General features: G+C 33.7%; 1 protein-coding gene across 2 annotated transcripts in view; it reads left to right on the top strand.

Moving 5' to 3' along the window:
- LOC133331800 (embryonic polarity protein dorsal-like) overlaps window positions 1–23,862 on the top strand; it is a 199,983-nt gene that overhangs the window by 166,710 nt on the left and 9,411 nt on the right. The window contains exon 1 of one of the 2 annotated variants that reach the window (XM_061540172.1): window positions 2,140–2,205. The exons of the other annotated variant lie outside the window; for it this stretch is intronic. The gene's annotated coding sequence lies outside the window, so the exon portion shown is untranslated. Of the gene's footprint in view, window positions 1–2,139; window positions 2,206–23,862 lie in introns of those variants that run through there. 2 annotated transcript variants of the gene reach the window in all.

The raw sequence follows: 23,862 nt of genomic DNA, 5'->3' as shown, positions 1-23,862 counted from the left end.
ATGAAACCATGACACGCTGCCCGATGATTGCTCTGCGGTATTTTGGCCCATTCCCGGCGAAACGCTTGCTTGAGGTGATCGACACTTTGGTATTTTTTAGTGCCAACCTTGCTTTCCAAAATACTCCAGACACAATAGCCCAACGGATTGGAGATGTTGGTGGCCATTGTGCGCTGGAAATGAAGCGAGGAACCTCATCTTGTAGCCATTCTTGGGTGGCGCGTCTACCATTGCACTCAGGATGGTCCTGGCAAGGTCTGCCAGGACCATTTTCACATTTTCAGCTCACCTCTTTGGCAAGCAAACCCGATCATTTTGATTGTTTACAAACTCCTGAACAACGAATGTTTTCCATCGAAGAAAACCAAATTCGGCAGTTCACCACTTTCGGTCATGCTCTTTAGCTCTTTTCAGTCTATTTTCTTTCTGTTCCATCACGAATAACTTTTTTCTGGAAAATTCTTACCAAAAAATATAATGAGCTCTCACTGTCTAGTGACACACGAAACTTAGCACACATCATTTTAGACTTTATTTAGTACGCTATACCAAATGTTGTGCAAATCGAAAGATATATGGGACTTTGGTACACCATTAACTTAAATCGGACGAAAATATATATTGGAGCCATATCTAAATCGGAACCGATTTTCAGGATACTTAACACACATCATTCAAGGCCTAATTCATTACGCTGTGCCAAATTTCGTGCAAATCGAAAAATGTATAGGGACTTTGATAAACCACATTAAATCGGACGAAGTTATATATGAGAGCTATATCTAAATCGGAACCGATTTTCACGAAACTTAACGCACATCATTCTAGACTTAATTCATTACGCTGTGCCAAATTTCGTACAAATCGAAAGGTAAATAGGGACTTTGGCACACCATTTACCCAAAATCGGACGAAAATATATATGGGAGCTATATCTAAATCTGAACCGATTTTCCTCAATAGGGTTCGTCCTTGGGCCAAACAAACGAACTGTACCAAATTTCATTTAAATCGGACTATAAATGCGACCTGTACTTTGTTTACAATTTGACACCAACAGTGGACGGACGAACATGCAGAAATCGACTCAGAAAGTGATTCTATGCATATTCTTAAAAGGAACCATGTGTCTATCTCGTGTCCTTTTGTCTGTTACAAACATATGCACAAAGACATAATACCCTGTACCACAATGTGGTGAAGGGTATACAAATAAAATGAAAAATTCTGGATACGAAAGGGATAGAAGTTTGCAAGGATTAAATTAATGGAGACGTCTGTTATTTGCTTCTATATCGTCTTTACTGAATTTTTGCTTGTAAACAATTTTTCTCCAATAAATAAGTATGTATATAAATATGCATAAAAATATCTATTATATTTTGTAATAAATGGGTTAAGGCTTCAAGTATAAACATACGTATATAGCTACATAAACACTGGGATTTCCCTGAAACGTCATCGTGTTTCTACAATACCCCTACCATTTCATCTGGCTATCGATCACACGCATATAAAAAACTTCACTGGTGGTTACTTGGGTTTTTTATTTTCTATTCCCCTCCATTCCCATAACGTCTTTCGATAACTTCTCCATTAGTCGCATTTATTTTGTTGGCCAATCTCCAAATTGCGATCTCTGCCTCTCTCTCTCTCTCTTTTTTTTTTTGGATGTGCAAAAAATAACAATAAGTGTAAAGAAAACAGTAAACCGAAAAGTAGCAACAACAAAAAGAAGAAGAGAGAAGAAATGAAAACGAAGCAAATATAAAAAGTGAGAAACATATGAAACCGGTTTCAAATAATATTTTAATTATCGCTAAAATTGTTTTCGTTGTTGTGCTATATCTGTTGTTTTGTTTTCTAACCAAAGTGGAATCGTCGTCTCGTCTTAACCGATTTTGTACATTACCCGAGCTGGAATAGTAGTTATTAATTCATAAATATTTCACAAAGAAAAATAATTCAATTTTCCGTAATTGTGTTCGTATTTTTGTGTTTTTTCGTGAGATCTCTATTAGATCAGCGGCAGCATCGATCATTACCTAGAAATCGTCGTCAATTGAATATTGTGCTTAAAACGAAATTAAATGAATAATTGAATTGAGAAGTGAAAAAATCAACGTGTTTGAAAAGAAGAAGAAGAAACAAGATTGTGATTTTTTTTTGTAAACAGGTTCATGTTGGATGACTTCAAATGAAATGGTAAGTGGCAACAAGTTGTGAAATATAAAAAATGATAATAATTAGAAATCACCTATTGTCGAGTATATTCAGAGATTATGACAAGTAGATTTATTTTGAAAAAAAAAAATAAATTATCCCTAGGTTAGGGGTGCTCTAAAAATGCAGGCTAAGTAAAATCTGTGACGTATAATAACTATGTCAAAAAAGTCGGGACACTAGCTACAAAACTTTGGTTTAATTTAATATGTAGATCACAGTCTGGCGAACCACCGCACGCGTGCACTCTCGCGAGAGTAAGTATCATTATTCTCTCACACACATTCAACTGAACCAGGGATGGAAAATAAAAAATGTAAAAAGGTACCAAAAGAGTACTTTTTTAATAAAAGAGTACTTTTGTCAAGAAAATACAAAAATAAAAAACATTTTATTCAGTTTCATAAAGATCGATTTTCAAGATATCACTTAGTGTATCTTTCAGATGGTAATAATATGAGAATTATTGCTTCTTTCGATTGCATTTGAATATGTATGCTATTGACTAATTTTAATTTCACTACCTCTTTCTCGAAAGCCAATATACCCAAACTAACATGGTACAATTATAAAAGGTAACAGCAAATCCCAGCTGATTTGATTCCAACGTAATACTAGTATCAATATGAATTTGACAAATTATGTTTTTAAAAATCACCCAACAGGAAAATTGGGAACGCATACAATTTCAAATTGTTCTCTATTAAATGTGCTCCTGTATTCAATTTACTCAATCTGCCTGCCCGTGAAAGTTTGAGAAAGCAAATCTTTCTTCAAGGAATAACTCGCTATTCCCAGCATTTTCATATGTGTTACACATATATATGGCAATGGCTCAATTATAGGAAAGATGTGGAAGCGATAGAAATATAAATTTGATAGATTTTCATTCATGTTTTTCAATTTTTATTTTGAGGATTCGAAAATATTTCATTTTCAAAATAAAAATAATTTGATGATAATTTGTTTGTTTGTTTACATTTTTCTGTCAAATGAGTTGACACTAGTAGAACTTACAACAACAAATTTCCATGTGGTTGTTGTATCGTTTTTTGTACAACAACACTTGCTGTTACCTTCTATTATTATACCAAACTAACATGAATTTCAGTTCCAAAGTACTCTTGAAATTATTGAAGTAATAACGACGACTAGGAACGTCATCAATTTTCCAATGTCTGGAGATAGCACAGAGTATGCCAAATTGAGTTCCGACAAACATATCCTTTAAAAAAATATTGGAACTCATTAACTTAATTTAATGTTTGTAATTTTAATCATAACCATAGGTGCCCAAAATTAAAATGCGTTAGTATGTGTGAGAGAAAACAGAACATTACCGAACAAAATTGTGTGTACATTTTGGTGGTCGGAAAAATTATTGAAGAATTTAATTTTTGTTATTATATAAATTAAAATCATTATTAAAAATGTTTTTATATGAATTACAAATTGATATGTCACAAAAATCTAAAGTATCATATACCGAGATAATAATCATATTGTAATACTAAATATTGATATTAAATACTACGATAAATATCAAATATTTAATTCTTTCATAAAAACAGCAACTGTTCTGTTGTTTTTAAAAATTTTTAAACACACAAAACGCATTTTGAATAATAAAATAAAAATCCAAATATACTGAAACACTTTTATCCCTAAGTGTTATTTCGTTGATTTTCTAGTTGTGCGGACACAACGTCGTGCGCGCACCCCATCATGTGTTCATTCGTTGCCTGTCAAACAACGATTGACTGAAAGAGCATAACAATGCGTGTGAGTAGGCAGCTACTTTAAAGTATACTGATGGGCTTCATTGGTCATAACTGAACAGTTATCAGTCGAAAACCTGTTCATTTTTTCAAGAGAAATATTGCAATCACATTAATATCTTTATCTGCATACTTTTGTCGGTCAAATCCATATCCAAAAAAATATATATATCATGGTTAAATGAAGAATTGGAATGGTACTGAAATGGTCACGGGGGTACTACGGTACTTTTTTGGGTAAAAAGGTACTGAAAAAAGTACTATTGTACTGAATTTTCCATCCCTGAACTGAACCAATTGAAAAAAACCATTGACACACACACAAAGACAAGTGCGTGAGAACAGAATTTTTTATGTTCTGCCCGTGCCTGATGTAGAGCCAATAACATTTGCTCGGCCAGTAAATGTCTCCTGTAGTAAAGCCATATTCATTCGAATTGTATGGCATGTGGCACCGTCAGACAAAAATCATATGACAATAAAGTTCCGAATTGAGGTAAGGTCCCATCTCACATTCGGACTAAAGAGCGCAGAAACAGTGCCTTTTATATGTAATGACCTCTCTTCAATGATGTGATGATTCTTAGAACCCCAAATACGACAAGTTTGTTTATTTCCACATCGGAAGTTATAATCTCATTTTAGAGGACGATATCTGGCTGTGACAGTTTTCATAATTTTTATGCGTTGTGAGATAGTTAAGCTATGCATGGTTTTATACACTTCTGAACGGATAGGGCTGTCTAATGCGGCTTTATAGTCGACGAATAGATGGAATGTGTCGATGTGTATTTCGTGGGGTTTTTCCAGGATTTGGCGCAGGGTGAAAATCTGGTCAATGGTGGATTTGCCAGGTCTGAAGCCAAATTGACCATTGGCTTCAGTCGTTCACACAGTACGCTGGATAGCACTTTATATGCGATGGGAAGGAGACTTATTCCTCTATAGTTGGCACATATCGTCTTGTCTCCTTTTTTGTGCACGGGACACAGGATGCTGAGGTTCCAATCATTGGGCATGCATTCTTCTAGCCAAATTTTACTAATCAGCATCTGACCACCAGTCTTGAATAGTTCGGCTTATAACCCATCGGCACCTGCATCGGCATCTTCAGCCGATTGATTGCTATTCTGACTTCATCTTCTTCATCTCTATACCGTCAACTATTATTGTTCTGGGGTATCCTCTTCACCGCTACTATTTGATACCAGAAGTTTTTCAAAATACACCTTCCAGATCCTCAGTACACTGTCTGTATCTGTCACCAGGTTTCCTTCTTCATCTCTACAGGAGGATGGGCCTGCACCAAAGCCTTCGGTTTGGTGTTTTACACGTTGGTAGAATTTTCGGACTTCATTCTAACTCCTGTACATCTCGATTTGCTCACGCTCACGTTTTTCTTGCTCTTTCTTCTTTTTTCTGAAAATACGTTTCTCCTCTCTCCTTTTCTCCGGATAGTTCTCCATCGCAGGGTTGCCCATACGCTGCGTTTTTTCATATTTCTTGATGGTGGTCTTTGGTACTCAAGTGTTGCTTTTGCCGCAGTTTGTAGGGAGTGGGCAATTCTCTGCCACTGTGCTTCTATATTATTATCGGGACAAGGGGTGCTTTCGTCAAGCAGTTGGGTAAGTTGAGCGGAGTAGGCTTCTGCTACCTGTTGTGTTTGCAGCTTTTCGACTTCAAATTTCCGTGTTACATTAGATCGCACCTTTGCTGCTACATTAAGACGGGTGCGTACCTTTGCTGCCACAAGGTAATGGTCCGAATCGATAGTTGCTCCTCGGATCGATCGGACGTCTAAAACACTGGAAGAATGCCTTCCGTCTATTACAACATGATCGATTTGATTTCTCGTTGTTCGATCGGGAGAAATCCAAGTGGCCTTGTGTATATCGAGATGCTTGAATCTGGTGCTGGTAACTACCATATTTTTTGCTGCCGCAAACTCAATCAACCTCATGCCGTTGTCTGATGTTTCTTCATGGAGGCTGAATTTTCCGACGGTGGAGCCAAAGATATTTTCCCTTCCGATTTTTGCATTAAAATCTCCTAGCAGAATTTTAATGTCATGGCCAGGGCAACGGTCATATGTTGTTTCTAGGCGCTCGTAAAATATATCTTTGGTCTGTTCATTTTTATCTTCGGTCGGAGCATGGGCGCAAATGAGACTGTTGTAGAAGAACTTCGCTTTTATACGGATTATAGCAATTCGCTCATCTACTGGAGTGAATCTGGAGACGAAGTCTTTTATTCTCCTGTTAACCAAAAAAAACCGCAGCCGAATTCACATCTCGTTTCATGGCAGCTATAATACTAATCTTCTGATTTACTTACCCCAGTCCCTTTCCATCGCACTCCTTTTCCATGGGCCCATTTGACATGCTAAATATTGACCGATTATCATGCAAAGAGCCATGTTAATTTCCATGGACAGATTCCTTTCTGTGACCAGAAAAACATACAAAAATTAAGTTTTTGGTCCATAACTTTGATCTGTACTGTGTTTACAAATTATAATGGACAGACTCAGCCAGTCAAGATATGATCAGTATACTAAAAGGTGATTAAAGGAAAATTATTGTTTTTTCTTTTAAATACATTTTAGCAAAATTTTAATACTAAATAATAAATTTATGTTAAAAATCACTGAAATTTTAAATCGAATTACAATCTTCTGTTATAAACTTTGGATGAAACAATTATTTTCAATCAATAAGAGTAAAAAAATAAAGGATAAAGAAGAAATCGATAATGTAATTCTCATTCTTAGAAATTGTTTGTAGGCTACCGTTATTAAATTGTTTTTTTTACAAACATATTTTAACAGAAATTACCTATTTTGTATTTTAATGTAAATAAATTAATATCTTGTTCTTGGAAATGAGATACAGGGGGTTTCGCATATACATATATTAGTTGTACTGAAATGTCCGATCTGATTGTTCACTTTGGTCGCTTCAATTATTCATTCATTATAAAATCCCACTGGGGATACGATAATATTACGATAAGCGATTTCTCACTCTCGCTCTCACCCTCGCTTACTGCGAAAGGACATATGGCGTGGTTGTAGGGACAATTATCAAAACAAATACAAATGACGGAAAGTGTATTCGGGGAATGGCATGCGAGCCCCTAAAAGCGTTCAACCATATCTGTGCAGAGTCTGCACCGAGTCATGAGGAATAACTAACCCACACACACACATATGCAGCGTAAAGCTTTAGTCTCTTGAATTGCACTGTGCCAATGGACTGATTGATGTTTTTTTACACGATGCCGCTGATGGTGGGAAATGTGGTGGCTGCGCCGTATGCGCAGTCCGGCAAACTTTTCAGTAGAATAAATTGGTAAGAATTTGTTACCAAAAGTTCATTGCTACGGTTAATGTTGGCGCGGCATTCAATGGACGCGGTCTTTTATAAAACGGTCGAATGACTACTAAAACGAAATCAAATAAAAGTGTGCGGGTTTTTAATGAAATATCAATATTTTAAAATAAAATAAAATTTTACATACACGTAAATAAAAAACGTACTCAATTTTAAGACATTCAAAAAATAGTATTGGTGTCAAAAAATATAATATCTAAGCGTGACATTAAGTGAAAACTTCTCTGTGGTATGTCAGGATAATATTTTCGTGAATATTGGTGAACTGCAACAAAAAAGATTAATTAGTTTCATAAATTTACCTTCTGTTTTTAATGTGTCGATTCTGTGTGATTCTGTTAAGACTTGTATTGGATTTTCCCAGAATTTGTATTTCTCAAAAGCGTAAAAGTTTTGTAATGTTTTAGATGTGTTTTAATAGTATTTTTGGATCATAAATTAATTTCGTCGGTCCTTTAAAATGCTTAATCGGACCAAACGGTTTACATCTCAATGACGATAACAAATGATATGGAATAATTCGATTACTTAAAAACTGTAGTAACGAAATGCTGTAAAAAATAATTATGGAAACATCATAATTAATACAGTGTTACTGTTTCATATTTTGAATAATAAAATTAAACTGAAACTTAACTTCATAAAATCATACAAAAACGGCATATACATTAGAACTTTTTACCGGGTTAACCTACTTTATGAGGATTTATTTGACATATATGTGCAAAGGAATTGATAATTGAAACCCACTGGGTTAACGAAATCCGGTTAAATGTAAACGTACTGAAACGGTATTGTTACAAATTATGTACCATTTCAAAAAAATCAATTATACATTTTTTAATCATTACAACGAATTTCTAATTCTTTGGCAATTGTGTGAACGATTCTATATTTCTACGTCCGACCGGACAGACTCACTTTAGAATTAACCAGCGCCCAGATCATAAGACTGAAGCTAGAATCTTGACATCTTGCGTGGGAGTCACTCTTGGTCTGAAGGTTTAAGATAAGACTGAGTTTAGAAGATTAGTCGTACTAGAACGATACGAAAAGTGCTACAACTCTTCAATTTGTTATCAAAAGGTTTTCGGAAATTCGAATTAGAGTGTAAGAAAAGTACTAAAATGTACTAAATTTGGTATCATTTTGTATAATGTGGACGGATAGTGCTAAATACTTGAAAATTCAAATAAGAATCCAGTTTGGAGAGTAGTATTGGCGTAAGGAGGAGGAATACGAAAAGTACAAAACGGTGCTAAATTTGGTACAATGTTATTTTGGAGGAACGGCTGAATCTGGATTTGCATAGTTTTAGAAATTTTATACTTATGTGTACAAAACTCTCTAAATGATACTAAAGCTGCTAATACGATTTGGGTTTGTAGGTAGTTTTGAAAATTCGTACTTAAGTGTACTAAATGGTACGGAAATTGGTATAATTTAGATTTTTGTGAATCGATAGAGCTGGAATCCTGAAATTAGAAGTTAAAGTTGTTATTAGAGTGTAGGATTGAGTAGTTTTGGAAGTTTGTACATACAGTCGAAATAGTTTATAACGACGTCGGTTATAAGTACATAACGGCTATAACGACGAAATCCGAAAATTCAAAATTTGTTTTATTACTTTGTTCTTATGAGATATATATTTTCTATTCTTTCTACGTATACGACACCTTAATTTGTGTTATTATTTATATATCAAAACAAAAAATGTGTGTCTAAAAATTGCTATTGCTTATAATGACCAAATTTGGACGGTCCCTTGACCGTCGTTATAAGCGCTTTTAACTGTATATTTTTTGTAATAAACGGGTACACGAATGATAAAATTTTTTCACAATTCTTATTAAGGGTAAAAAAAACAATGAATACCAAATATCAAATTTCGAGCTTTTGCTTCTTATTGTATCAAACTAATTTCCTATTTTAACATTTTTATAACTTTTGGTAACTATTTGATCCAAGTTTATGGAGTGGGAGATTAGCCGACTTGTTTATTCCAGATACTAGTACAACCGATCCTATCTATATGGGCTAATTTCATCCCCGTAGTGTGCATGGTGTATATTATCAATTATTCATAGCAATTCGATGTAAACAAATTTATTGTAAAGAAAAGCTACAAACAACGGAAAAAATCTGGTGAGATATATTGAAAACAAACATTTTCTTCGAATTTGCTTTATCGAACTAGAGCAGCTGTTTAAACCTAACATGGATGCTCATTTGTTTGTCATTGTTATACCCTACACAACTATGTTGTCAGGCTATTATAGCTTTGTGCAGCCGCAAGAGTTTGTAACGCCGCGAAATATTGCCCCAAGACCCACCTTTAAGTATACAGATCGTCATATCTCGACTAGCTGAGTCGATCTAGACATGTGTGTCCGTCCGTCCGTCTGTCCATTATAATTTGTAAACACGATACAGGCCACATGTAGGATGGGTTCGGTCCAATGAAGACCCCTATTCTTTTTGGTAAAGATCGGTTAATATTAGGTGATGAAATGGACCAAATACTGATTTTTTGCCAGTTTTTCTTGTCGCTCCAGAAGCCGCAATTATTGCCCAACCATCTCGAATTTTCACATGGATAAGGGGATTGGGACAAAGAATAAGCATGCCTGTTTTGATAAAGATCGGTCAATATTTAGAGGGTCAAATGAACCCTGACTTTTGTGTGAAAAATGAAAAAATTGTATTCTATAGCGTATATAGTTACTCCTGAAGGACGTAGAGCCGAGAAGTTGATAGTATATCCAAGAGGAGTGGTTGACCTTTAAATTGATACCAATTATATTGTCGTATGTACTCGGATGTGGGAGTTACACGTAAATATTTACAGGTGCTTACGTATTAATATATTATTTAGTAACCCATTACCACACTAGAGAAAACAGTATACAGAACCACACAAAGTTAGATTTTCGTGGAAGTTGTGTAGGGTATCATATGGTCGGCCCCGTCCGACTATACTGCTCCGCTCATAGGTATACTCTGGGATACTCTTTCTTTCAAACCAAAGAGAAATTCACCTTGTTCATTCGTTTTGCGAGAATGATGTGAATATAACCTTTGTATCTCAAAGAATTCTATTTTTAAAACCAATATTCTTATACAGAAGGATGTAGTGGTCGATGTTTTAAATATTGTGCAAGATGATGAATAGATAGTCAAAAAATTATATGTTAGTAAAAATAGTAAAATGTTTGGCCTGGGCCCATGTGGAGATATCCTATATTTTGGTTTCCATAAACCCATGATTCATCGCCAGTTATGCAGCAATGTGAGTCGATTTCAAGTTTTGATCAAACATAAAAGACTATACAATTATAAAACAACAGTATCGAAAATAATAATTTCACCTCACCAGTTAAGTATTAAAATGGATATTACTAAGGAATTTTTTAATAGCTACTGTTTGGTGTTTTTTTTTGTGATGTGTGTTCAATTGTTCAATTGTTGTTTTATATTAAATAAAATATGTATATGTTTACAATGCAGGTTATATTCAAATTTGTTACTTTTATGATTGATTACTGCCATACTTTCCAAATATATATAAACATACTTTCGATACATCCTATTGTACCTAAGTAAACATTCGGTTTTGTAATTATCGCTACGCTATGTCGACAATTCTAAAATAAATGATCATCAAAGATATAAAGATCGTTGTCACGATCATTTATCGCCGGAAATGACGTTACAAATAGTTCAATTTCTATTTAAATGATCTTACATGATTAACTCAAATACAATGTTGACCGCGTGCACATTATGTCTGACGTTTCAAGAAACAACATTGTCGGAGGAGAATAAGCTAAGGCCAGTTGAAATGTCGCCGGCCTATTATATTGACCGTTTTTCAATTTCAAGTACAAAAACAATTGTGTATATTATGACACAGCTTTTTAAAATTTGGTGACTTTTTGTACCACAGAGAACTACGTTTATTAATCATAGTAGCTGCTTCCTCCCCTCTTTCATTCCCCGTATTCACATGTGCTATACCTATATTCGGTCATTTTGACCTCTTGTGAAATATTAAATAAAGAACTACTTTTATTATTGTATAAAGTAGTTAATTTCTTATATGACCAGATCAGTACTTTGCTACTCTAGAAACACAAACGTAGACACAAATCGTGAAAAATAAATTTTATATTTCCAGTCAATTTCACTCTTAGAGTAAAGACTTCCTCTTTTTCGAACACTTTGTCCGCGCTCTTATTTTTCAAAAGGGAAAACTCGACAACCCTACCACCGAAAACAAATAACAACAACGTTTTGTATGATTGTAAATAATGTAAAAAATATTAAAAAATAAGTTAAAAAATTTCTTTATACAATAAAAATTCTTTCAGAATGAGGTCATTTTGACCGATTTTAGGCAATATAGGTATATACAAAATTCCCGTCTTTCTAGTGTTAAAGGAGATCCATTTTGCGAAATTCATTTTTTGTTCAATACAATAACCTGAGAGTGAGGTATACATATTTTATAAACCTTCCTATATTTTAATATAAATTCACGATAAATCATTAATTACATCATAAACTAGAATTGTCAATGCTTATGTGTATCGCTTCACAAAATAACCCAACCTTTGCTAATCAATTGAAATCGCATAGTTATGTGGATGTACAGTAAAATTGTTACGATAATCATTTCACTGCCAAATTATTTTTTTGTTATCAATTTTGGGTTCTTTGATGATATTTAGAGACTAACTGTCTCGTTCAATTAACCCTTTACGGTCCAAAGTTGGTAACTTACGTCGCATTTCAAATTCAAATTATAACTCAAGTTGTGCTATTTTTAATAAATATTCAAGTCAAAATGTGTGTAACAGACAAAAGGAAACGAGATAGACACATGGTTCCTTTTGAGAATATGTATAGAGTCGATTTATGACGGACGGATCGTTGGTGCTGTTGATGCTATATTGTAAACAAAGTACAGGTCGCATTTATAATCCGAATTGGACCAAATTTGTCACAGATCATTCATATGGCCCAAGGACGAACTCTATTGATATTGGAAAAATCGGTTCAGATTTAGATATAGCTCCCTTGTATGGTTTAATCCGATTTTATGTAAATGGTGCATCAAGTTAGTATAGCCTAAAGTGTGGTGTGTTTTTATACCCTTCACCACACAGTGGTACAGGGTATAATGTCTTTGTGCATATGTTTGTAACAGGCAAAAGGAAACGAGATAGACACATGGTTCCTTTTGAGAATATACATAGAATTACTTTGTGAGTCGATTTATGCATGTCCGTCCGTCCGTCTGTTGGTGTTAAATTGTAAACAAAGTACAGGTCGCATTTATAATCCGATGTGGATGAAATTTTGTACATCTCATTTGTTTGGCCCAAGGACGAACCCTATTGAAATTGGGCAAAATCGGTTCAGATTTAGATATAGCTCCCATATATATTTTCGTCCGCTTTTATGTAAATGGTGTACCAAAGTCCTTATATATCTTTCGATTTGCACGAAATTTGGCATAGCGTACTAAATTGAGTATAGAATGATGAGTAGTGAGTTTAGGGAAAATCTGTTCAGATTTAGATATAGCTCCCATATATATTTTCGTCCAATTTTACATAAATGGTGTACCAAACTCCTAATGTTTGTCCGATTAACACGGAATTTTTCACAACATATCAAAATGAGACTTGAATGAAGTTATTGCGTTTTGTTGAAATTGGTGCAGATGCAGCCATAGCTTCCATATGTACTTCGAAGGAGTGTCTGATTGAAATAAACATTTTAACAGTGCGGCGTAACGAATAGGTTGTATCAATTTTGCTATAATTCGTTTTCCATAAATTTGTCCCATAGTACGTAGACGACTTTAAATCTGCCCGAATGAAATTAAATGAGTATGTTCCTTCGAGGGAACATTGACATGCAATTCTAAGGATACATATGTACAATATACCCAAAGTGGTGAAGGGTATCATATAGTCGGCCCAGTCCGACTTTACAACTTTCCTTACTGGTTTTGAAATAGATTCAGATTAGGATATAGCTCCCAAGGACCCAAAATATGGCCATTGGGCACAATAGTCAACAAATAATCAACGGATGTCCGATTCAGATTTGCATTAAATCGATGTACATAACAAATTGTAAGCAAATGACACTATCCAAAGTGGTGAAGGGTATCATATAGTCTGCCCCGTCCGACTTTACTACTTGTTTTTCCTTACTGGTTGGACTTTTATTTTGCAGAAATAATGTACTTAATCTCCCGAATGCAAGAATGTAATAACAACTCGTTTACTTTACTATGCTATGAATTAATGTTCAAAAAAAGTATACTTCGATGTGGTTATCCCAACTTCGCAACGATAATATTAATATTCCATATATATATATATATATATATATATGGTTAAAAATAGTTTATATTTTAATTTTCGCTCTAACAACAATTGTCAGTAGCATTGTCAAATGTCAACTACTTAGCCATGATATCTCCTATCATTGATATATTCAAACATTTTTTTTGAGAATTTGTTATCAGCAAAACCAAATGGAATAGTAGTAGAACTTCGTAAATATCTTGCTGGAGATATGCGAATAACCGTTAATCTGATTAGAGAAAAAAAATTAATTCATTCGAATGCGTAGATCAATACTAAATGAGTTCGACTAATTTGAATTTTGTATTGCGATCGGACGGCGGGTCGGTCGGTGGTATCTGTCAATGGTGATAAACAAATTTCGTAAATAATTTTAATTTATTCGCTCGCTATTTGGTTGGCGCCAACGCCAGTCATGATGAACACAAACAACAACAACTAAATGAAACAATAACAATAAAGCTGAATACCACAAAAAGAGACACCGAATTGCAAAACAGAGTTTTAACAAAAAATAAATAAATAAATAAATAAAAATAAATAAAAAAATAAAATACCACACATTAAGCAGAGATTAATTCTGATTGAAAATCTTGCCCCAGTCGCATAACACTAACAACATAATGGGTCCATTTAAATACGTATACGTCAATGTTTCTAAACGACAGAAGATGGAGTTATTTGGAAATGATATGAGTCAAAACATAATAACTACCTTTGGACTCATTGCAGAAATATGCATGCGGTTAATTAGAATAACATTAGGAATTCGTTTTAGGTCTCAGACGACTATTTCGAAATTTTGCACAATGGAAACATAAGTGTTTGAAAATATGTTAACTCCGATAATAAAAAAGTTTCTTGAAAAATTTCAGTAATTGTAAACTACTTATGTCGTATTGTTGAATAAATTGAATGTGAGACGATTGAATACACCCAGGATATAAAATATAAAATTGGTCGTTAAAAATTGCCTTTAAAATGTAATAAAAACATTAAAACTGATTTTTTACTAGCGAATTGACCTTCAACCAAATTAGTTAGTAAATTGGGTAGCACATATTCTGACCAAAAATTATGAATTTTGCTCCACATTTTGGGGTATGGGGCTACCCCCTAATGTTTGTTTTTTGGTGATTTTATGCTGATTTATTCTTATTTTGAATACTGTCAAGAAATGAAATATTTAGTTTTTTTCTTATATTTGATCCGCCATTTTGGGATTAATTTTCAAAAAATGACTTCACAATTGTAATTAGTGGCCATGGATGGTTTCATAAACCCACTGCTGTAATAATGGCCACAAAATGGGATCTCTGGCTCATAGTGCAAAGGTTAAATGAAAATTGAAAACAAATATTTTATTTTAGAAAAGTATTTGATTCGTGGAAAATATTATCGGCAGAAAATTTTAAATGTATAATATAGGCTCCATTTTAAGGTTCCACCTAATTTTAGATATTCTAATGGTCATAGGCGCATTTGACATGCTTTTCGAAAAAAATTAAACAATTTTTTTTGTATAGTTCACATATGAAGATCGCTCCTTGTTTGAATGAATGAAATGATATTTGAAAATCCGGGTTCTTGCTGGTGATAAATATCCGTGTAGAAAATGTACAAAGCAGGTCCATATTTTGATATAGAATCCCTATAATGGTATCTTTAAATTTTTGGAGTTTTAATGGTCCAAGGTCAGTTTGGCAACAGAAGTGGCGCAGACAATTTTAAATTTATGAACCATATTTTGAAATGGCCCCAAAATTGTAGGTATTTTTATGGTCCTAAGCGTATTTTTCGACCAAAATGGCTGTAATTTAACATTCCCTTTACTCAGATGGGATATAACTTCTTCACAAAAATATGTCAATATAGGTTCATGCTTTGACATATGATGGTCCTGTCCCATTTATGGTACAATAAAGGTATTCGACCTTCCTAAGTAAATGCAATTTGATATTTTGTTATCTCGGATGATAAGAAAACTTTTAGCACCCGAAATAATTGCTCCGAACTATTTTAGGTATTTTGAACGTTAAAGGATATTAAATGTTCGATTATTTTATTTCTTATTAATGAAATGATTTATCATACCACATATCATATATTCTGTGGCTTTGTTGAGATTTAAATAAGTACATAGAATCAGGAAGTGATTCAGAGAAGCCACAATTGTTTTGTTTTTATCTGTTACGCACAAATGCACAAACTCAGTGTGTCCAGCACCAAAAGTGTGTTATAGTAAATTAAAAGGACAATAACACATTGTTGTTTTTGTTGATTGCTGAAAAATATTCTAACTGATATATAACATTTCCGTTTCAAATTCATTATCATAATTTGTAAATATGTACTCTTATAATATGTATGCGTATGTATATCCGTTTGTCTATCACAACACCCATATAAAAGAAAATCGGTTTGCGATTGTTTGTCGACGACAATTTGGCACACATTCGTCCACTTTTAGAATTCAAAGAAATTTCAATTATTTGATGAATCGTTTCAATCTAATTGTTTATCAAATGAAAAAAAAACACAATGTGCATTAGCCTATAGCACATTGGGAGCATAGGTATACACACACACACACACACAAATAAACATACATATGTATGCAAATTAGCTACAGGTGTTTGTGGCTAAATGACACTCGGATATATTCAAGTTTTTATATCAGTAATTTCGTGTAAAATGTATAAAATTGGTAATTTCACTATAAATTCCCTATTAATTTTAAACAATTAGAAAATTTAAAATAGTAATCTTACTGAAATAACACAACATTTTAATAACCAGTGTGCGGAGCAGTATAGTCGGACGGGGCCGACCATACGATACCCTACACAACTTCCATGAATATCCAACTTTCTGTGGTTCTATATTCTGAGATTGGGCAATATTTCGCGATATTTACACACTTTTTAATGACTAGAGGCCAGCAAATGTTACTAATAATCAGTACGACACCTTTAATTACTTGTACAGATTCCCTTCACCGTGGGTTGTGTTGTGATGTTCGGCTTTCGACTCGAAAAGTACAAATAATTAAGTTTTCGGTCCACTTCATCCGAAAAATATTATCTGATCATCACCTAACATTTTAGGCGTTGTCCTTGACCATAACTGGAACCTCATGGAACATTTCAAAGCGATCATCGCTATATTTCCGCCCTCCAGTGTGATAATAGGTTACTAAATAATATATGCACCTGTAAATATTTAAGTGTAACTCCCGCATCCGAGTACCTACGACAATATAATTGGTATCAATTTAATGGTCAACCACTCCTCTTGGATATACTATCAACTTCTCGGGTCTATGTCCTTCAGTGGTAAATATATACGCTGTAGAATACAAATTTTGTCATTTTTCACACAAAAGTTAGGGTCCATTTGACCCGCTAAATATTGACCGATCATTATCAAAACAGGCATGCTTATTCTTTGGCCTGATCCCCTTCTCCATGCAAAAATTCGCGGCGTTTGGGTCGTAATTTCGGCCTCTGGAGCGACCAGAAAAACCGACAAAAATAAAGTTTTTGGTCCATTTCATCCCCTAAATATTAACCGATCTTTTCCAAAAACAATAGGGGTCTTCATTGGCCAGAACCCATCCTACAAAATTTCGTGAAGTTTGGTCCATAACTGTGGCATGTATCGTGTTTACAAATTATAATGGACAGAGGGATGGACGGACGGACGGACGGACGGACGGACGGACGGACGGACACTATAAAAATTTAAAATTTGTATACACTTTTAAAAAATCTATATATATATATATATATATATAAAAATGGAATAAAAATGTATAGTAACTCATCAATTAAGAACGGCTGGACCGATTTTACTCAAAATGGGTTTCAATTGTCGGTAATTGCAGTGAGAAGGTTTTTATGAAATAATATTTGAAGAAAAATCCACGAAAATCTCGCAAAATTATGTTGAAGGAAAGGCTGGACCGAATTGACTCAAAATTAATTTCAGTTGTCTATTATTGGAGTGGAAAGATTTTAAAGAAGGAACATTTTGAGAAAAAAACCGCGAAAATGTTGCAAAATATATGTTTAATGATATATGGATTTCCACACATTTTCTTCGAAGTTTTATGATTTTATCACTTCGTAGTTCTTTTTGGACATATTTTAGTCGAAAAATGTCAGCGTATAATCTCTTTAAGCAGTTGTCCATTATGGAAAATTCTCCAAATATGTTCATTTTCTACAATCATTTGGATTGGATTAACCGACGAATTTGGTCGTTATAAGCGATAGCCGTTATAAGCGACATTATTAAAATGTGGGTAATGTTTAAACTCATATTTTTGGTTTTGATATATAGTTAATAAAATAAAATCAATTTTTGTATTTGATATGTGTGATATACGCAGAAAGAAAGGAAAATATATATTTCAAAGAATTTAGACACTTAAGAACAAAATAATAAAAAAAACTAGTGAGCAGAGCAGTATAGTTGCCCATTCTTGACCGATTAGGGGTCAATAGAACCTCACTGATATATTATCCGAATATTACAGTCCTTCTAATTACTTGTCCATATTCCCTTCACCGTGGGTTGTGTTGTGATATTCTTCTTGTGGCCAATAGATCGACTCGAAAAAACACAAAACATTAAGTGTTCGGTCCACTTTATTTTAAAATTATTATCTGATCGTCACTGAAAACTATAGGCGTTGACAATAACTGAGACCTCATTGAACATTTTAAAGCGATCAGTGGGTTACTAAATAATATCAGAATACGTAAGCACCCGTAAATATTTGAGTGTAACTCCCACATCCGAGTACATACGGCAATATATTCTATCATATTCTCCGGTCTATGTCCTTCAGGGACATACGCTAAAGAATACAAATGTTGTAATTTTTCACACAAAGTTCAGGGTCCATATGACCCGCTAAATATTGACCGATCTTTATCAAAACAGTCATGATTATTCTTTGGCCCGAACTGCTTCTCAATGTTAAAATTCAAAGTTTGGACCATAATTGCGACCTCTGGAGCGACCAGAAAATCAGACAAAAATAATGTTTTTTGTCCATTTCATAAATAGTAACCGGTCTTTACCAAAATCAATAGGGGTCTTCATTGGCCAGAACCCATTCTACATGCAATCGTGTTTACAAATTATAATGGACAGACGGACGGACACACATGTCTAGATCGACTCAGCTATTCGATATATGACGATCGGTATACTTAAAGGTGGGTCTAGGACCAATATTTCGCGGCGTTACACACTCTTGGGGCTGCACAAAGCTGTAATACCCTGACAACATAGTTGTGTAGGATATAAATATTTTTGTTCGAAGGTTTCGTGGTATAGACAACTTCGAATATTTTGAAAAAAAAAACAGTCCATTACAAGCGATATTCTTTGGTGTGGGGCTTTATTGAAGAATTCAAATAAACCGAATTGTACTCAATAGCCAATTAGTGGAGGATACTGTATACGCTTCTAAATGAATATCAACATTTGTGTATGTACGTACTCACGTACATGTACAAGAATGTAGAGAGGTTTATTTGTTTATTCAAAATTCCCATATTTTTTGGCCTTTTTCCAAAATAATTGTTAATGTCCAATAATCTTAAGACAGATATATGAGTATATATATATATATATACAGGGTACGCCAAAAACTACTGGGAGCGATAGAAATATTTTCTTTTTCGATTCTAAATGTAATTATATACATTATCTTGGGTTGTCATAAGGCAATTGATCGTTTTACTAAAAATTAGCAATATTGGACCACTGTTAGGTATACTCCTCCATGTTCGGCATTTTGAGGATTTTGGATACGCTTTCAAACCTAAATTCACAGTAACATAATATTTTGGGTTATGTTGAAAGCTTATTAAAAAATTGTCAATTTGCATAGCCATAACAATTTCAAAATCATTCACTGCAGGGTAGTACAATTCCATGTGGGTCATGGGATTTAGATAGAGCATTATTTTAGAATCGTATTAAAATGTTCTACTCTAACATTTGTTAACAAGTTGTTTTTCTTATTAACAAAAAATATGCACACACACATACATATCTATAAATTTAAATTTATGAGGACTATATGGTGATGTTTGCGTTTTGTTTTTTGCAATCTGTGTTGTTTTCGGCGAACACACACATTTGTATTTGCACAGAAATCGCAGTGAAATTATGAACAGATATTTATATACTTCTTAATCGGTATATAAGGAGAAGAAATTCTTTCGATATACTCCCGCGAATATATACGTATGTATACACACAAATTAGCATACATTTAAATACGTATGTATAAATAAAGGTATGGTGGCTTCTTGTATCTATCTGTTTCTAGTGAATAGATTTTCTCAATGAATTTTTGCACGAGCAGCGTGATTCATATGAAAATTATTTTTATTTTATATTTTTCGAGGGAAATTCTTTGGAAAAATATTTTCGAGTTCATCCATCGAATGCGTGACCGCTACTAAATATCATCTTTTCAAGATATTTCAGCGATGAATGGAACATTATATTATAAAACGAAACCAAACAAAAAAAACTGGAATTCGACAACAATTGAAATATTTGATAAACAATGTTTTTTTTATTTTCTTTCAGATCATTTACCAGGACATAATGTGAAACAATTATATATATATTTCTGCAAATGTAAGTAAATTTGTATGGAATATTTCAATTTAGGACATAATTTTGGGATATATACAGATTCAGTGAAATAAAATGGCATTCAGAACCTCATTGCCACTCCAATGAGTGTTTTGCATATATTACTAACAAATGATTTATTTTGGTTTACTATTATATAGCATCGTTAATATATGGCGATTAAGTTATGCATAAACCAAAAAGTCGTCATTAAATTCGTACGGGCCGAACTTTATATATCCTCCATTATGGGGGACTCATTAAAAATATCTAATATGGAAAGGGGCCGTGTCAAAATATATATTGAAAATTGTCTACCAGATTTTTTTGTAAGAAAACGAAATAATATATCGCAGACATTTACTTTGAAAAATTCGGCTAGGACCTTATACATTGCGAAAACATATTCTGTAAAGAAAATGTTTTCTACCAAAATCCTAGAACGACTACTTATTGCCAAATTCGGACAGAAATTCGCCTAGGACCATAAACATAATATCTAATAACAAAAATGTGGGGGTGTTTGCAAAACATTGATAAATATGGTAAATGTTCTGCAAATATGTTTTTGCCCTTTACGGGGACCTCCCCCATTCTCGATTTTAAATTTTCAAGATTTTCATTGGGCTGGTAAATGAATACCAATGCATGTTAAAGTTTGTAACTTTACACATATATAATTGAAGATTTAAAAGAGAAGAAAACTGATTTACAAAATTTGGTTGTTGCTGTTTAGTTGTTGTTTTTGGTGATTAAAGGAATGTCCTTATTTTTGATGGCGAGCATGATAACTCCTTACTGGGACATCGGAATCCGGAAATTCCAACGTATGAACTAGGATTATTGACTTCGCTCAAAAATTAACAAAATGGCGCACCTTTGAAAAAAGTTTTTGGACATCGCCTATTGTTGAACACAAACCTTCTTCGCAGATTGGATTGGACGTTGGACGTTCTTCGCAGATTGGCTTTGTCCTAGTTCATACGTTAGCTATACACTCCCAGAGAGACGTGTCAAAATTTGAAACCGATTGGGCATTAGTTTTTGAGTTATCGTGCCCACCATTCGTAAAAACACTGCTTCGGGAAAATGCGTTTAAAGTTTGAGAATCACTCTTGCTGTCACTTGATGCTGACACAATAAATCTGTTATATCTTCAAGAGTTCTTGAGATTTTCACTTTAAATTTTGTAGGGACATTCTTGAATTAGAGTAGTTTCGAAAAACTAAATTAAACTTTTTAACACCGAGAATGGTGTGAGGATTCCTTAAGGACCTGCTATGCCAAATTACGGCCGTTTCTTATACGGGTAGCGTTATATGGAATTATAACAAAACGTGGGAGTAGTATTTAATATAGCGAACGATTTAATCTTTATGGGGTATCCGACTGATAGTTCGATGTATTGTAAACGGCATGACAAAAGTAATACTCCCATTATGGATGTTATGGATGAAATTTCCTTTAACCAAGGTTTGCGAAAAAAACACTACAAAGTCGAGCTCCTTGTCTTCCTTTTCTTCTTGCCTCATGCGACAGAGCTTTGTATCCTCATAAAAAATATAATATTAAATTACTCAAATGGGTGCTGAAACTTTTAAAATGTGAACCTATATTGAATTTTTTCTGTGTTTACCCTCTCCAATAAACGGGATGCCAAATTACAGTTACTTCGGTTGGAAAATGCGGTTCATCCTTATAAATTCCTAAAAAAAGGGTGCTATTCAAAATTGGGTCGATTTATTACATTTTCAATACCAAACATCAAATTGACATATTGTTTATTGATTATTTTCAAAGATTGTTGAAGTCTTTATGAAAATCTTACCAAAAATCAGAAAAATTGTTTGACATACAGGAAAACATTGCGATCTTCAAATCGATTCTTACATACATACAAGAAACCTTTCAATACTCATTAAATTCCCTCAATTTGTTGTAAAGGCCCAAAACGAAATCACACAGGCTTCCAGTATTTTTCATTCATACATTTTACGAATGCTTTTTTCTTCTTCTATTGGAATAAATCTAGATGTACTCACACAGAGGCATAGGAATAACATCACGCAGATGTATTTGTTTTTGCTTGCCTATATTTTTGTGAGCTTATTTTGTTTTTTCTTTGAGTGTAAAATTTTGGCACTGAAATCAGTTGACCAAACTTGACGTTCCATTGGTCAAACAATTAATGTCGCATTAAAAGCCAAAGAGACCGCCGCCATCGCCATCGAATTCTCGGATCGACGTATTCGAAATATAAAATGCCTCCGTTCCTTTAGTTCTTAATCTCAAGAGACTACCGGCGGACGTGTTTCTTTTCATACTCTGTGCAAAGCGGAAAATACACATTTGTAGTGAATGAAAAGTGAATGAAAATCTCATTGAACGGAACAAAGAAATACTTGTTGATTATTTAACTCAAAAGAAAAATAAAATAAATACAAGCAGAAATAAACGTCTAATGTTAAATCACACATAGACCCGATACGCGATTTACTGCTTGATTAGACCTGCAATAAAATAAAATTTCCCGTTCGTCCGGCCCACCGATCGATCGATTGTTTGATTACAAAGCAATAAAAATAAAAGCAAACAACAGCGATTGTGACAGTAGTGGCAGTAGTCAGTAGTAGCTACTGCAATAAATGAATCTGAGATTGCAGTGTAAGTGTTCTTCGATAGACAGACATGTTTCATTTTCAATCAGAACTCACAACAGACACCAATCAGTTTGTCTTTTTATGGCTGTAAATTGCAGATAGTTCTTTCTTTTTTTTTTTTGCTATTCTAGTCATTCACGTCATGTGAATTTGAAGATAACACAAATGCCAAAATAATGTAAGGTGTTTCGCTTTGTAAATCTATTGTAATATATGTATTGATCACGTGATCAATAACATATATATATATATATATATATATGAGCTGCATCTAAATCTAACCCGATTTAAAGCAAATTTGTCCATCGTAATACGAAACATAATTCGAGAATTATCTTTTCCAATCAAACAGAATTACAGTCACTTCTGTTGGCAAATGTGGTTATATCCTTAAAAAAGGTTCTTAACTTACCCCAAAAAAGCCTCCTATTCGCTTTGCTACAAGATTGACCATAGTTTCTAAACGGATACATGTACAACCAACCATACAAACACCATTGGAATAGTAGTAATTTCTACTACAAAAAAAAAAAAAAAAAATAAAATACTCGAAATTTTTTGAAAGAAAAACAGGAAAACAATTTTCCAGATTCCAGCAACATTGGCCACAAGATTATATCATAACTTGTCTATCAGACAAAATCCACATAAAAAAACGAAAATTCTATAATTAATCTCGTTCGGACAAACCTTGAGAGTTTAGAGTTTTTATACTTTATTCAAAGCTTAACACATATCATTCTACACCTTTTTCACATGT

The sequence above is a fragment of the Musca vetustissima genome, unplaced genomic scaffold (genome assembly GCF_032173495.1).
Source record: "Musca vetustissima isolate MV318-11 ecotype Yass unplaced genomic scaffold, APGP_CSIRO_Mvet_v1 utg1603, whole genome shotgun sequence".
Lineage (NCBI taxonomy): Eukaryota > Metazoa > Arthropoda > Insecta > Diptera > Muscidae > Musca > Musca vetustissima.
This window is presented reverse-complemented; position numbering and strand designations above follow the sequence as displayed.